Genomic DNA, 13,726 nt, shown 5'->3' with positions numbered 1-13,726 from the left:
TAGACATCACAGAAAACCCATAGTGTCCATACCTAGTCTTGAAGGCTGTCTTAGGTATGTCAGCCTCCATGATTCTCAGCTGATGATTTGCTGAACGTAAGTCTATCTTCGAGAACACCTTTTCCCCTTTCAATTGATCGAAAAGGTCCTCGATACGAGGGAGGGGGTACTTGTTCTTTATCGTCGCCTTATTAAGGTCTCGGTAATCGAGGAACTCTGTGACCACGTGGACGGAGTCGACACTGGGAGAAACCTTATTGGTATCGATGACACTCGCCAAATAACCCCAAGCACCACGCTGCAAAAGATGTCTGTGCTTTAATGCTGAAACTACCCTTGGAACCCCGCCCTTAACACCTGCAAAACTTCGGCCGGAGGGTAGTTGGAAGGAGACTTCCTTCTTCAAGCAATTGATGCTGGCTTGATTAGCAGCTAGCCAACCATGCCCAATATAACATCAAAATCCCCCATGTCGATTTGGATTAATCTAGCCTCCAAGGTCTGATCGTCAAAAGATAACTTCCCAGCTTTCACCGCTTGATTAGAAACCATAACTGAATCCGACGGTGTAGACATCGATAGTTGGAAACCTAATGTTTTTAGCTTTAGATTCGCCTGTCGAATAAACGCATTGGAAATAAAGGTGTGACTTAAACCCAAATTAAACAATGCATAAGCAGGTACACTAAAAACTAGGACAATACCTGAAAAGACGATACAAGAATAAAGACATAAATCCAGAATGCATAACTCAATAACTCAATACTTGGTAGAAATACCTGTTACAATAGTCTCAGCATTTTCAACTTCTGCATTGGTAAGTGTAAAAGCTCGAGCCCTCGATTAGCTCGTCATAGGGCAATCCATCGTTATATGTCCTTCTTTGTCACACTTGTAGCAGACTCTATTAGTAGACCAACATTGCCCGACATGTCTTCTCCTACAGGAGGGGCACAACGGAAGGGTGCCCTACTGCTGAGATGCTCTTGGCGGTTGACTAGGAAAATATGAAGGAGCCTTCCTGTTCACACCTGAAGAGACCAATTTCCTGAGGTGTTTGAGTCTTAATAGTGACATCCTTGTCCATTACCGATGCACCCCTAACTACTTCCGCGTAGGTGGTTGGTCGCTGAAGATCAACTGGTCCCCTCATTCATTTGCGCAGGCCTTTAACAAATCTTTTTATCTTCCTTTCCTCGGTGGGAATTATTTCTAGAGCAAAATGAGAGAGTTCTGTAAACTTCATTTCATATTGGGCCACCATCGTTGTACCTTGAGTCAGATAAAGAATTCTACTTCCTTAGCATCCTTCAAGGACTTCGAAAAATAGTAATCATACAGCAAGTCCTTGAATCTAGCCCAGGTGATATGTACATTAGCATGGTCTTCTGCAGTTGCTACCGAATCCCACCAATTCAGAGCTTCACCTCTCAACATAAACACTGCACTCTTGACTTTGAATGGGTCGTTGCAACCTAGGTACAAGTACAGAGCTTCTAACTCCCTAACCCACTCATTTGTTGCAGTGGTTTTCTCGCTTCCTCCATCAAAAGTAGGGGGCCCGTAACGCTTGAAATCATTGATGAACTTGGCCTCATCTTTAGGAGATTGAACATGCTGGGGTTGCTGAACTTGTGCACCACCGTTCCCAGCCGTGTTGCTAATCAGTGCCTGTAACACTTCTGCAAGCAAGAGGGATTGGAGGAACCATTCTTTCCTGCATCGCCACTGGAGGGACTGAAAAAACTACCCCTCATTGAGCACCCACTGGAGGAGTCGGTGGGTTCACCACATTTTCGCCTTCAAGAGCTGGGTTAACATTCGCACGAATTCTCATACTACGACGGGGCGACATCGTCTAGAATGGGAAAATACCAAAATCACCAAACAAAACGTTAACACATAAATCAAAACGTAGTCTCAAGCTAAAGCGGTAACCGAAAACTTCCACGGAACGCAAAGTCAAGAACAAAATATTCAGTTAACATTAAGGAGCAATTCCATGCCTAACTCAGCAAGGCCCCAACAAAACATTATGGTTTTCAATCATATAGACAAGTTAAACATGAGGGACATAAAATTTCGGAAACTAAATCATGAAAAAGGAAACATACCTAGTGATGACGAGGAGACCGACATAGGACCACTACTTCTAATAGCCTAGTTACTAGGTTAGTCTACAGGAACAAGTCCGCTCTCATACCAACTTTAACACCCCCGAATTCCCTACAGCACACCCCTCCCTTAAACGCATAATGAAAATCAACAAAGTCTATAAGGTTAAAAATTCCTCCAATAATCAAAGAAATTGATTCACCCTCCGTGGGCTAAACAAACATAAAGTCCTGTTTATTCAATAGTCAATACTCATAGCAAATCTAAATGAACAAATGAAAACATAGACTAAAGGGCAATAAAATGTTCAGGCATATTAGACAGCACCAACCAGGCCGCCCCTAAACATCACTCTACTATAATGTCCAAAAAGTAAAAGGAAATTCAATTATCCTAACAGGAGAAAGAAAAACAAGTATAGCGCAGCTTAATGGTTCTTCCTCAGTAGAGCCCTCTCCACGTCATCACCATGGTCATATATCAGATCCTTACCTGAAAACAATAAATTGCAGAGGGGGTGAGTATATAAAATACTCCATAAGTAGCCCTCACTAATTACACACAAACAGCGTGCTAAAAGACGATATTCAACACGATATATTAAACTGAAAGTTCAAACAATCAACAAGTTGTAAAGGTTGACAACATACACCAAGCATTAAGAGTAACACAACCCACATCACCTAGCCCACAGGCCCCTGACTATTCCAAGCACTTCCTAACCCTTTCTCACCACCTCAACTCTCACCCTTTCGCTTTGTGTCGGTCCTTGACCTTCGTAACCAAGGCCGCGATACTCCTGTACATACACTTCGCGTTCGACCCTTGACCTTTGTACTTAAGGCTACGAGCTCATCTCTACTAGGACTGGTGAATCGATCTCCGATCTTTGTACCTGAAGCCTCGACACCCAACTAGCAATGCTGATCCAATAATTTATTTCTTCATGCCGACCCCGGACCTTTGTACCCGAGGCCTCGACATTCATCCATACTAAGGCTGGTGTTCAATCTCCGACCTTTGTACCCGGAGCCTCGACACCAAATAACACAGTATCAGCCCCCGACCTTTGTACTGGGACCCTGACACTCACTTGTTCTTCTTACATATCATCCAAACTTCACATCCCATCTCCAACATCAAACTAGGATTCTAGTACAAACTTCCCAACCACACTTAAACACAACGTCCTAGTACAACCATCATCTAGCATGATTATAATGCACATATATCACAAAAACTCATCATTTGTCATCTAGTAGCATGCTCACAACATACAGAAAACACGCAAATCAGCCCTTGCAATATAAACAACAACATTTTGCACAAATCAAGCCTCAGTAGTCAATTTCAGTATGTTTTTCGTAATGTTACAAAAATAAGCACAACTCTCGAATCTTTTAAACACACCTTTCCCATCAGATAACTATTCAACACATTCAACAAAAAATAACACACTAAACAAATCCTTCCAACATGTCCCAACAACATAACGCTAGCACAAACCACCATTTCAGATCATGCATTCCATCACCCATATCTAACACATCTAACAATCATAAATACATGAGATGTACATGATAAATAAACCAAATAGCCAAAAAAACGTCACCAACAGGCCACAAAACGTCCACACCCGCCCCTAGTACTACTTACACACTCCTACGCTCCTAGTCCTTGCGTTGTTTCAACACCTATACAATAAAATAAGAAAAAAAACAGCAATTTAAAACGACCTTTCAACCATGGAAAATAATTCTAAGTAGAATCAAAAGTTCCGTTACATGAAATTGACTTCGTTTCAGTGAGGGTAACTTAGATCTAATACAAATAGATGTAGGTAGCGAGAATTTGGCCTAAACTGGATGTGGGTAATCGTCGAACACCAAGAAAACTATGTTTTTTGCAATTCTACAGCAGCAGAACGCCCCTAAAAAAAGTTAGTACAGCCGGTACCACTGCCACAAGGGTGTGGGTCTCCAAAACTGAGTTGCTAAGCGTTGTTGGCTGTCATTGAGATTACCTAGAGAACGCCCGAACACGGCTGTCCATCCCTCCCCGCCTCGAACTGCCATAGAAACGAAGCAAAAATGCATCGTCGCCCTGCTATGCTGTCGTCCGCCTTGCTACACCATCATCTGTTGGGGGTCGTGGGGAAGTGCATCGCCAGTCGCTGGAAAACCTCTGGGTAAGGTGACGATGGCCGCTCGTTACCAAAGAGAGTAATAAAATAAGGGGGGGTAACGTGCGTGCGTGAAGATGGGGGCTATTGTTTTGGTTCCTTTTTCATTTTTTTCTTTGTTTCTCTTTTCCTTTGTACTTGAATTAAAAAAAAAAGCCCAATTGCCCAACTCTAAAACTACGTCGAATGGTTAAAGAACTAAGTATCCCATATATATATTTTAATCTCATAATAAGCTTAACGGTCTCCAAATAATCGAAGTAAAATATAACTCACTATGATACCTCGACAATCTCAAAATAAAATAAATTATATTAATAAAAATTTAAATCTAACCTGAGTAATGCGGGGCGTTACATGCAGTCTCCATTGCATAACCCCAAAACAAGTTAGGCAACTGAGTATAGCTCATCATTGATCGAACCATGTCGAACAGGGTTTTGTTTCTCCTTTCTCATACATTGTTTTGTTGTGGTGTAACAGGGGCTGAGAGTTGGGACATGATTCCATGTTATATCATATAGTCTTATAATCTCACGTCCATATACTCTCCATCCCGATCGGATCAAAGTGTTTTAATGGTTTTACGTAATTGATTTTAAACTCCAGTCATGTACTCCTTGAACATTTCAAGGGCTTCAAACTTGTGTTACATTAGGTATAGATAACCATACCTTAAATAACCATCTATAAAAGAGATGAAGTATTCATACCCTCATCGAGCTTTAACATTCATCGAACCATAAAGGTTTGAATGTATAAGTTCGAAGGGCTCTTTGGCTCTATAACATTTTCCAGTAAAAGGTATTTTAGTCATTTTGTATTCGAGGCAAGATTCACATGATGGTAAAGAATTGTTTTCTAACTCGTTTAGAAGGTCATTCTTAACCAACCTCTCAATCCTATTGGGATTAATGTGACCTAAAGTGCCTAAGATAGGTATTTTCTTTGGGAGAAAATTTTTGCCTTTTACTTTGAGTTTTAGTATTTTTAAATAACTCAGTATTTAAAACTACTTTAGTTACGATTGGTCTTTAACACATACAATTTGTTTTCTAACTTGGCGGAACAAATGTTATCACCATTTATGAAAATGAATAGTTCATTCATAGAAAAAGAAACAAAGTACAATTGTTCTAATAGACAAGAAATAGAAACCAGGTTCCTCTTAATTTCAGGAACAACTCTCCTATTGCTGCAGTTGAGATGACTTCTCCTGTTCCAACCTTGAGAGTCATCTGTCCAGCTTCAAGCTGCCTCTAGGAACTAATTCCCTGAAATGAAGAACCAACATGGTTAGTGGCTCCTGAATCAAGTATCCAGGCGGAATGATCATTTTCCACTAAACAGTTTCCAAGACAAGTAAATCGTATTTACCTTCGTTGGCTTTCTTCTTATCGGCCAGGTATTTCGAGCAATTGTGCTTCCAATGCCCGTTCATGTTGCAGTTGAAACATTTTCCTTTATCTGCAACTTTGGCCTTTCTTTTCTTGGCAGCGACAGCAGTGGAGTCAGGTTTAGACTCCTTACCAACAGCCTTCTTCTTCTTGAAAGTCTTACTTTCAGAAGAATACGGCGCAAACTTGGTTCCAGAGGAGGAACCTCGGTGGAACCTCTTTGAGGTGGCAACGTTTGCCTCCCCTTCTCGTCCCTTACTTTTCATAAGAGATTGGTAGGTCTGCAGCTCGTTTAAGAGCGTGGTAATAGTGTACTCCAGTTTATTCATAACCTCATTGCTGCAAAATGGCAGGAAAGTCTTCGGAAGAGATTCTAGAATGAAGTTGACCTCACTTTGCTCGTCTATAACGGCCCCGTTTGACTTTGCCATGTTGAAGTGCACCATCGGGTTGAAAACGTGTGATTGGCCTTGATCCATCGCTCATAGACGTTGCACACCGCCACAGTGGTGTTAGGCGTAGGAGCTTGAAGACAATCGTCTTGTAAGACGAACCTAAGATCATCTATCACTAGTATCGTGTTTTGGTTCGATTTCCATTGTTTCTAGTTATCGTCGTTAAGTTTTTCCACGACTAAGAGTGTAATTATAGAAGTAGACATGTTGAAAATAAAAACCAACCTATATTAGTTTCATGCATTATCCGTTAAACCCCATCAAATTTTAGCAAAAGTAACTAAGCACCCTAACAAAATTGTTTTACAACGATGCTTTAGTGATTTAGAGCAACAACATCGTAGGGCAAACAACTACCCCTTCATTTAATTGAGACGTTCAGCTAAATCTTACACTAGAATAACTCTTATTCCTATAACCTTCAGTCATCATTTATTCGGTTAGGGAATTGCTAACTAGCTTAACAACTTCCCGTAAGTGTGACCAACCATTTTCGGATCTCACATGTCCGCCCAATAATCCCCCCGTAGTGAAGGAAACTATTGGAGCAAAACCTAAGATACTTTTATCAATTTTTTTAGTTTTCCTTAGTTTTTATTGCATACAATGAATCCTCCATAGAGATGGTTGCTCCAGGACATCACGCAAGTCATGTATGAAATCTTACGGTGCAAACCCATGGTGGAGACCGTATGATGTGTTGTCACCTGTCCTTCTCCCACTTACTATGAATACTATCTCCATTCACCTCAATATTGAACCATGCAAACACCTTCTATAGGGAGGCCGCGCCCAGGGAGACACGAGGTCGAGCATGGAACTCACAGTGTGATCATAAAGGAGAAACCTGAGAGAGAAAAAAAAAAGATGTTATCTATACCTTATATATAAAAAAAATATACGTTGTATATTACACATTCTCGTTTTGCTCCCACTTAGTATTCTAAAATTAAGGTATATTACTTAGTTAAAACCCGGCTATGTGAAATTAACTAAGTGAATTTTTAGTCGGTCCAATATAACTATTTATATTGGAAGTTGTACATTCATGTTTCAGTTTATCAAAAGTTTTAATAAACTAATGACATTATTGCATGCATATAAAATATTGACTAATTGGACCTTCATGTTGGTTCCCAGGTAGAGATGTTCCATTAAGGTCAGCTTAAATACCTCAACCTAAACAGAACATTTATTAGACAGGATTCCGTTATAGGCAATATTTTATATTTAGTCTTTTATTGTTTCATTCTAAACTTAGTTAAAACAAAATAAAAGACTACCCCTAATCATTTTAGAAGATATAACCTAAGGTCTAATTAATTTTAAACCCCTTTAAAATTAATTATCTTAGACCTTATGTTGCATGCATCTATTTATTATAGATTTTAATCTCTACCTACCAAAATTTTATAACTGTTAAAAAATTCAAGAAATTAAACCTATAAACATGCATAGCAAGCATACATTAATATAACAATTATATGAACTAAAGTAATGACATGCTCAATGCAACTTTATTTTCATCTTAACACTTATATTAATTAATCTTGAAAATAAAACAAGCATCCATACATTATGACATTTATAACGATATGATGCATCATCATACATACATGTTATATATCAAATATACATATGATGCATGTATCGTATGGTGGCCTTTTAAAACTATATGGTATACATTCAAAATGCATAAAATAATTAATAAAGAAAGTTGGATTGAATTTTGACATCCTAAGAAAGCAAAATAAATAAGTAGTAAAAAGTTGAAGAAAACACCCGAAACAGAACTCTAACCGCGATCCGGGACAACGAAACCACGTCGAAAAACACCCGGGACAGCGTCGCGACACTGCTGCATACTGCCATGGCGCTTCCTACACGGATTGCTTCATCTTCTTCGCTGTTTTCTACAAAATTTTGCCCAATCCGATGCCACGAACACCTTTGGAGCGACCCGGACTTACAGTCTTGATACATAAACATAATGCCCAAAACAACGAGCCCTTACATGATCGAATCAAGAAGAATGATGCTATCTACATGCCAAAATCCGAAAACATCCAACCCGCAAAACCCACATAGCAAAAATGCAGAAATACCCACCAAGAACACTGATTTTGATCATAAAGAAACTCATAATGTTAACGCTGCTCTAAAACAAATTGTAGGGATGTAAATCCAACAATGGAAACGACGATCTTTATTCTTGAATTTTTAGTAACAAGAACCACAATAGAAAAGAAAAATACAGGGTAAAATAAAAATTCACTTTTGAAGAACTGTTCTTCAAGGAGTCACGAACGAACACTAATCCGTTTCAGTACCACCAGTCTTCTCGCTATCCTCAAGGAACAAAGATCTTGCTTGTGGAAACAAAGATTAGAAGCCAAAAGGGATTAGAGAGAGAGAATTGTTGTGGAGAGAATTGCAGCAAATTTCTTTTGTTGTATTCTAGTTTTTTTTTTTTTTTTATGCATAACCTTTATGCAAAAACTGAATTGACATGGGGGTTACTCCACATCATAACAAAACCACCTAGGTAATTAAGTAGGGGAGTGATTAATATTGACATTAATTAATTATTAATTAATTTAATAATTAATAATTAATTAATCTTATTAATTAATTAATATTATATATATTTTAATATGAATCATATTCATATTGATTTTTATTTGAATCTCATTCAAATAATTTATCGCATAATATATAGTTTAAAATTAGAATTAACCATATATTATAATATATCATTATACATATAATCCCTTGAGCAATTCGAACATTTAAAAATTTTACAAAAACTTGATCTTTGTTTTACCTGTTGTGAGCTAGTCAGGGCACCTAATGGACCTGCAGATCAGAAGCTCCAACGATCTGAGATTAATCGGTCAAACTCATTGATCGAGTTAATCAACATTCGTTAACTATGGGTCACTCTGCTAAAGACTCGTAGTTGCACTCTTCTCACTGCAAAATATTTTTGTGTCCACGGATATACGACCATTAATGGCAAGTCAATCTTTCACGAGTGCTCACAACTCAAGCTGGGTCAAATTATTGTTTTACCCTTAAGTTACATCTTACTCCTTAAATACCACTACTCCTCTAATGAACAACCCAGTTATGGTCCGACCAATAACTGAAAGTCCCTCTCGGGCCAATGGGAAGGTGAGGCCCCTTGTTCAAGTTCTGGAGTCAGCATTTAAGAGAACACTCATATACTCCCTGAAAGTCGGGGACGAGTGAATTTCATTTTGTGAAGTTATGTTCCCTGCTCCTCACTCGGTCTCGTCCCTAAAATGGTAGGAATGTTGAGTCGGCGACTCAGGCCACTCTCACTGTTAGGGTTGACTTTTTACTGCAGAAACATGTGTCGGTAGCCCTGTTTGACCACGTTTTTGACCCATTTCCAATTATTATTTGCTAAAAAGGACAACATATTCTTAAAGTAGAACATACATAGATTATTTCTGTATAAAAGTCAAACTATGGTACTTGAGGAAAAATATGAGATAAGTGCGGTCAAAGTTGGAAGAAAATAACATAATTCAGTTTTTGCAGAATTGCGCCTTAGTCATCAACCTCCTTATGGAATGCCTTAGTCAAATGATTTGATTTTCAACACGCTCGGGATTTTGGTCAGATTGCACCTGGCGCTTTTTTGGGTTGGTTTCTAAAAATTTCTCTTTACGTCTTTTTTCCATTCGGTTGGTGGGAACTTGATTTATACACCAAAGCCCAACCTTGGGAAAGGTGAGTTAGGTAAAATAATAGGAAACCAATATGGGATGTGACTTAGGAATAAGCGCATAAAACATGGTCCTATACATAGGCCCTCTGACCTATAATGCAAATGAGTTGGTAGATATTCTCTAGGATTTTTATCACACATAGTAATATGATTGTAGGTTACCTTAGCCTCTGCAGCAACCAAAAGCGGTAGTGAAAGAGTAGAACTCAAATCCCAAGAAAAGTCAGGAATTGCGTCTGGTGCATTTTCCCAACATAGTGTGTTTTCCACGTTTTGCATCAAAACTAAGGTACGAGACAAGGAGGTTGAGTTTTATTAAATTGCTTGTTAGTTAAAACCCCAAACAACAACATTTCATCACATTTTTTCTTAAATCACAATTGCATATGTGAACCGTTCACTTCTTAAAAATTGTTTTGAAAAGCAACGAGTCCCTGAGGATTCGACCTTGGATTACTTCCGAGTATTACTTGTGATCGTGTGCCCTTACACGAGTCTCTAATCTTTTTAAAGGTAGAGAAGTCCCAACACTCACCCATACATATCAAAGAACGAGCCCTCACAGATAGGAGTCCATAACTCACTCGGGATTGAGAATGAGTTGCCTGGTCATCCTATGAAATGACAATTTGTTAGTTAACGACGTTACATCTAACGATTGGCGATTTCGTGGTCTGGTCTTATACAAACTCATTGCTTAGGATACCCCCACTCGCATGTCTCCACACGAATGACCTTGATCAAGTGGTTTGTAACATTTACAAAGTGGATCGTATCCATAGTGTTGCCAGGTTAAGGTATCCAGCTTTATCCATATACCATTGACACGACCCGTCCCAAACACCTACTAGTCCTAGAACGAGTCGCGTCGACCACAGACCCCGACTAACTACAATGTCAATGGTCAACTTCTTTCTTTCCTTTGACCTGAACGTTGACTAACAACTCCGAATGGATGCACAACAAAATAGTAATCTTAACCAAACAACCATTCTTACATCCATTCTATACATTCTTTTCCTATCAACAGAATGCAGATAAAATTTCTTACAAACCAACTAAATTACATACAAAGTGATATGCAACTCTTGAACTATCCTGGATGGAAGAAGCTGAACTAAATTCTTCTTGAAACTCAGAAACCCAGATACTCAGGTACTCAGGTACAGCCTGGTGGGAAAAACGAAACATAAACAGTGAGCTGGGAAGCTCAGTAAGTGGTAAGTTAATAAGAAAATAATTTCGTCAACTTCCTTTCATAAACAACTTAAAATTCACCTCTTAAAACAAACTTCATAAAACTCAAGTAATAATCATTCTCATTAAACTTCCATAAAAGTCGAGTAAAACTAGAGCAACGTTATACATTTCATAAAACTCAGTAAACTTCTCAAACTCAAACTTGTAACAACAATTTCTTTCCAGGCAAATTGAAATAACAACGCTCCCAAGTCCAGGATTCGGAATCCGGATTTGGCCCTTATCGCCCCGGCATTCCCCTGCGTCCCCTACGACCTAGTTACGTCAACTTCTCAACATGCTCTAAAACACATTCTAAAACATATAAAACATTCTTCTTTAAACATAAAACAGATAGATAAAACTAAACACCACACATGTATCCACATTCTATTCTGGTGTACTGGCGTAGAGTAATCTCAATACACACAGCAGAATAATTATGGTCTACTAGCATAGAGTAATCTCAATACGCATAGCAGAATAATTCTCTCAACACGTGGAATAAAATGATCCCAAAGACCTTCTATTTCTGGGTATACTATAGAAACACATTCACATAGTATATAGGTAATCACCTGTATAGAATAACATGGTGGTTTGAAAACTTCTTTCTCAATCTCATAAACTGTTCTAAAATTCTTTCTTTCTTCTTTCTAGGAACATTTCTTTCTTTCTCAAATCATTTCTAAAACCTTTCTTTCTAAAAACATTTCATGAAATTCTAATATTATTTTCTGAAATCTCTTTCTAAATAAAATTTCATATCTTTCTTCAAATATTTCTCTAAATCATAAAACATTTTTAAATTCTCACAAACATTTCTAAATTCTCGAACAAACACATTTTCTTTCATTCTTAGCAAAAATGCTAAATCATACATAATATATAATTTCTCATAAATTCTATATCAATAGGTATCTAAAACCATTTAATAAAATAACCACTAACAAATTCCAATAATACTATTCAAAACATTTAGTAAAGTAACCACTCACGAATCCTTTAAACTCGGTCGTACGTAGCCCCAATTCTTGTATGACCTGAAATATCGATTCAAAACCAAATTAACTCACTTAATTCCAATTTCAACATAACTTAATTCAAACTTTAATCACAATAACTTCAAAATAACCCAATTACCCAAATTCTCCATTCTCTCTCTTCATTAAAAACTCACTACCTTTTTCTTCTTACAAGTGGGTCCCACCAAACCCATTCAATTTCTCTTTCTCCCACTCCATTTCATGCCAAAAAGCCCATTTTTCCAACATTTTCTTTTTCTTTTCTTTAATTTAAAACCATTCTCTCTCTCCTCTACTATTCATCATCTTCTTCCTCTTCTTCTTCTTCTCTCTTCTCCAACCAAACCCACAGATTCTTTTTCTTCTTCCTCCCTAGATTCTCAAATTTCCTTCCTTTCTTTTTATTTTCTGAAATTTCTTCTAGCCCACACGTTTTCCCTTAATTTGTACCCAAAAGATCAAAGATTACCACTTAATTTCTCTCTATTTCTCTATCCTTCTTCTCCATCTTCAAACCTTCTCATCTTTGTCCATTTTTGTTACCCATTTACAGTCATTAATTTCTCAACATAAACCTAAAGAAAACCCACAAAGCAGAATTTTATCCTCTTCAAACGATTAGGAAAGTTGCAAAAACACAACTTCAAAGAGAAGAAGACCCACAAAGACGCTTCAACATCTAATTCCTTCCTTGTTTATTCCCCAAATTTGAAACTCAAGTCTTAGCTCTCAAGCACATGAATTTTCCTCCTCTCCCCAACCTTCAAAACCAAGAGAAAGCAAACTTTTTTTTTCCTTCGTTTTGCTTTTCCTTCTTTCGTTCCCTTTTCTTTTTCTTTTTCGTTATTTCTCTCTGTACTTCTTTCTTTTCTTCCTTCTTTCTTCTTTTCTTTTCTTTCCTTCCCTTTTCTTTTTTTTTTAAAACACATGTCACACACATCCTAACTCACACCACACACACGTGTCACCTAAAAACCAACCCAAATTCCTTTTCTTTTCTTCTTTGCTTTTTTTTGCGAAATTACCAAAATGCCCTTCCAACTAAAATTCCAATCTTTTTTCCGTTTTTTCCTTTTTTTTTCACTTTGAAACGGTCCTTTCAACCATAGACCATTCAGGTTATTCCCAGGACATTATCCACTTATATATCGAGGATATATCAAATATATACCAAGTATATAGACTGTCCCGATTACATGACAATAACCTTGGATGTTTAGTTTTTTGGATAAGATAATTGTAATAAATTCAACAACAAATTGATTGAATATAATTTTTTTTTACATAAATACAAACTACGAGCGCAACACACCCAACAAGAATATATATTATCCCGGTCATATAATAATAACCTTGGATGTTCAATTTATTGGATTTGGACAATGCAATATTGTAAATTCAACTACAATTCCATTAAATAAGAAAACATAACTTTATTGAAAATAAATTTGTTTTTACATAAATACAAACTACGAGTTTAGTGCAAGACACTCAACAGCTGGAGCACTTAATGTTATGTCCCTAGTTGCATTGAGGACAATGCAAACTTTTAATTT

The sequence above is a fragment of the Momordica charantia genome, assembly GCF_013281855.1.
Source record: "Momordica charantia cultivar OHB3-1 chromosome 1 unlocalized genomic scaffold, Mcharantia_2.0 BLBB01000001.1, whole genome shotgun sequence".
Classification (NCBI taxonomy): Eukaryota; Viridiplantae; Streptophyta; class Magnoliopsida; order Cucurbitales; family Cucurbitaceae; genus Momordica; species Momordica charantia.
Note: the sequence above shows the minus strand (reverse complement) of the source record.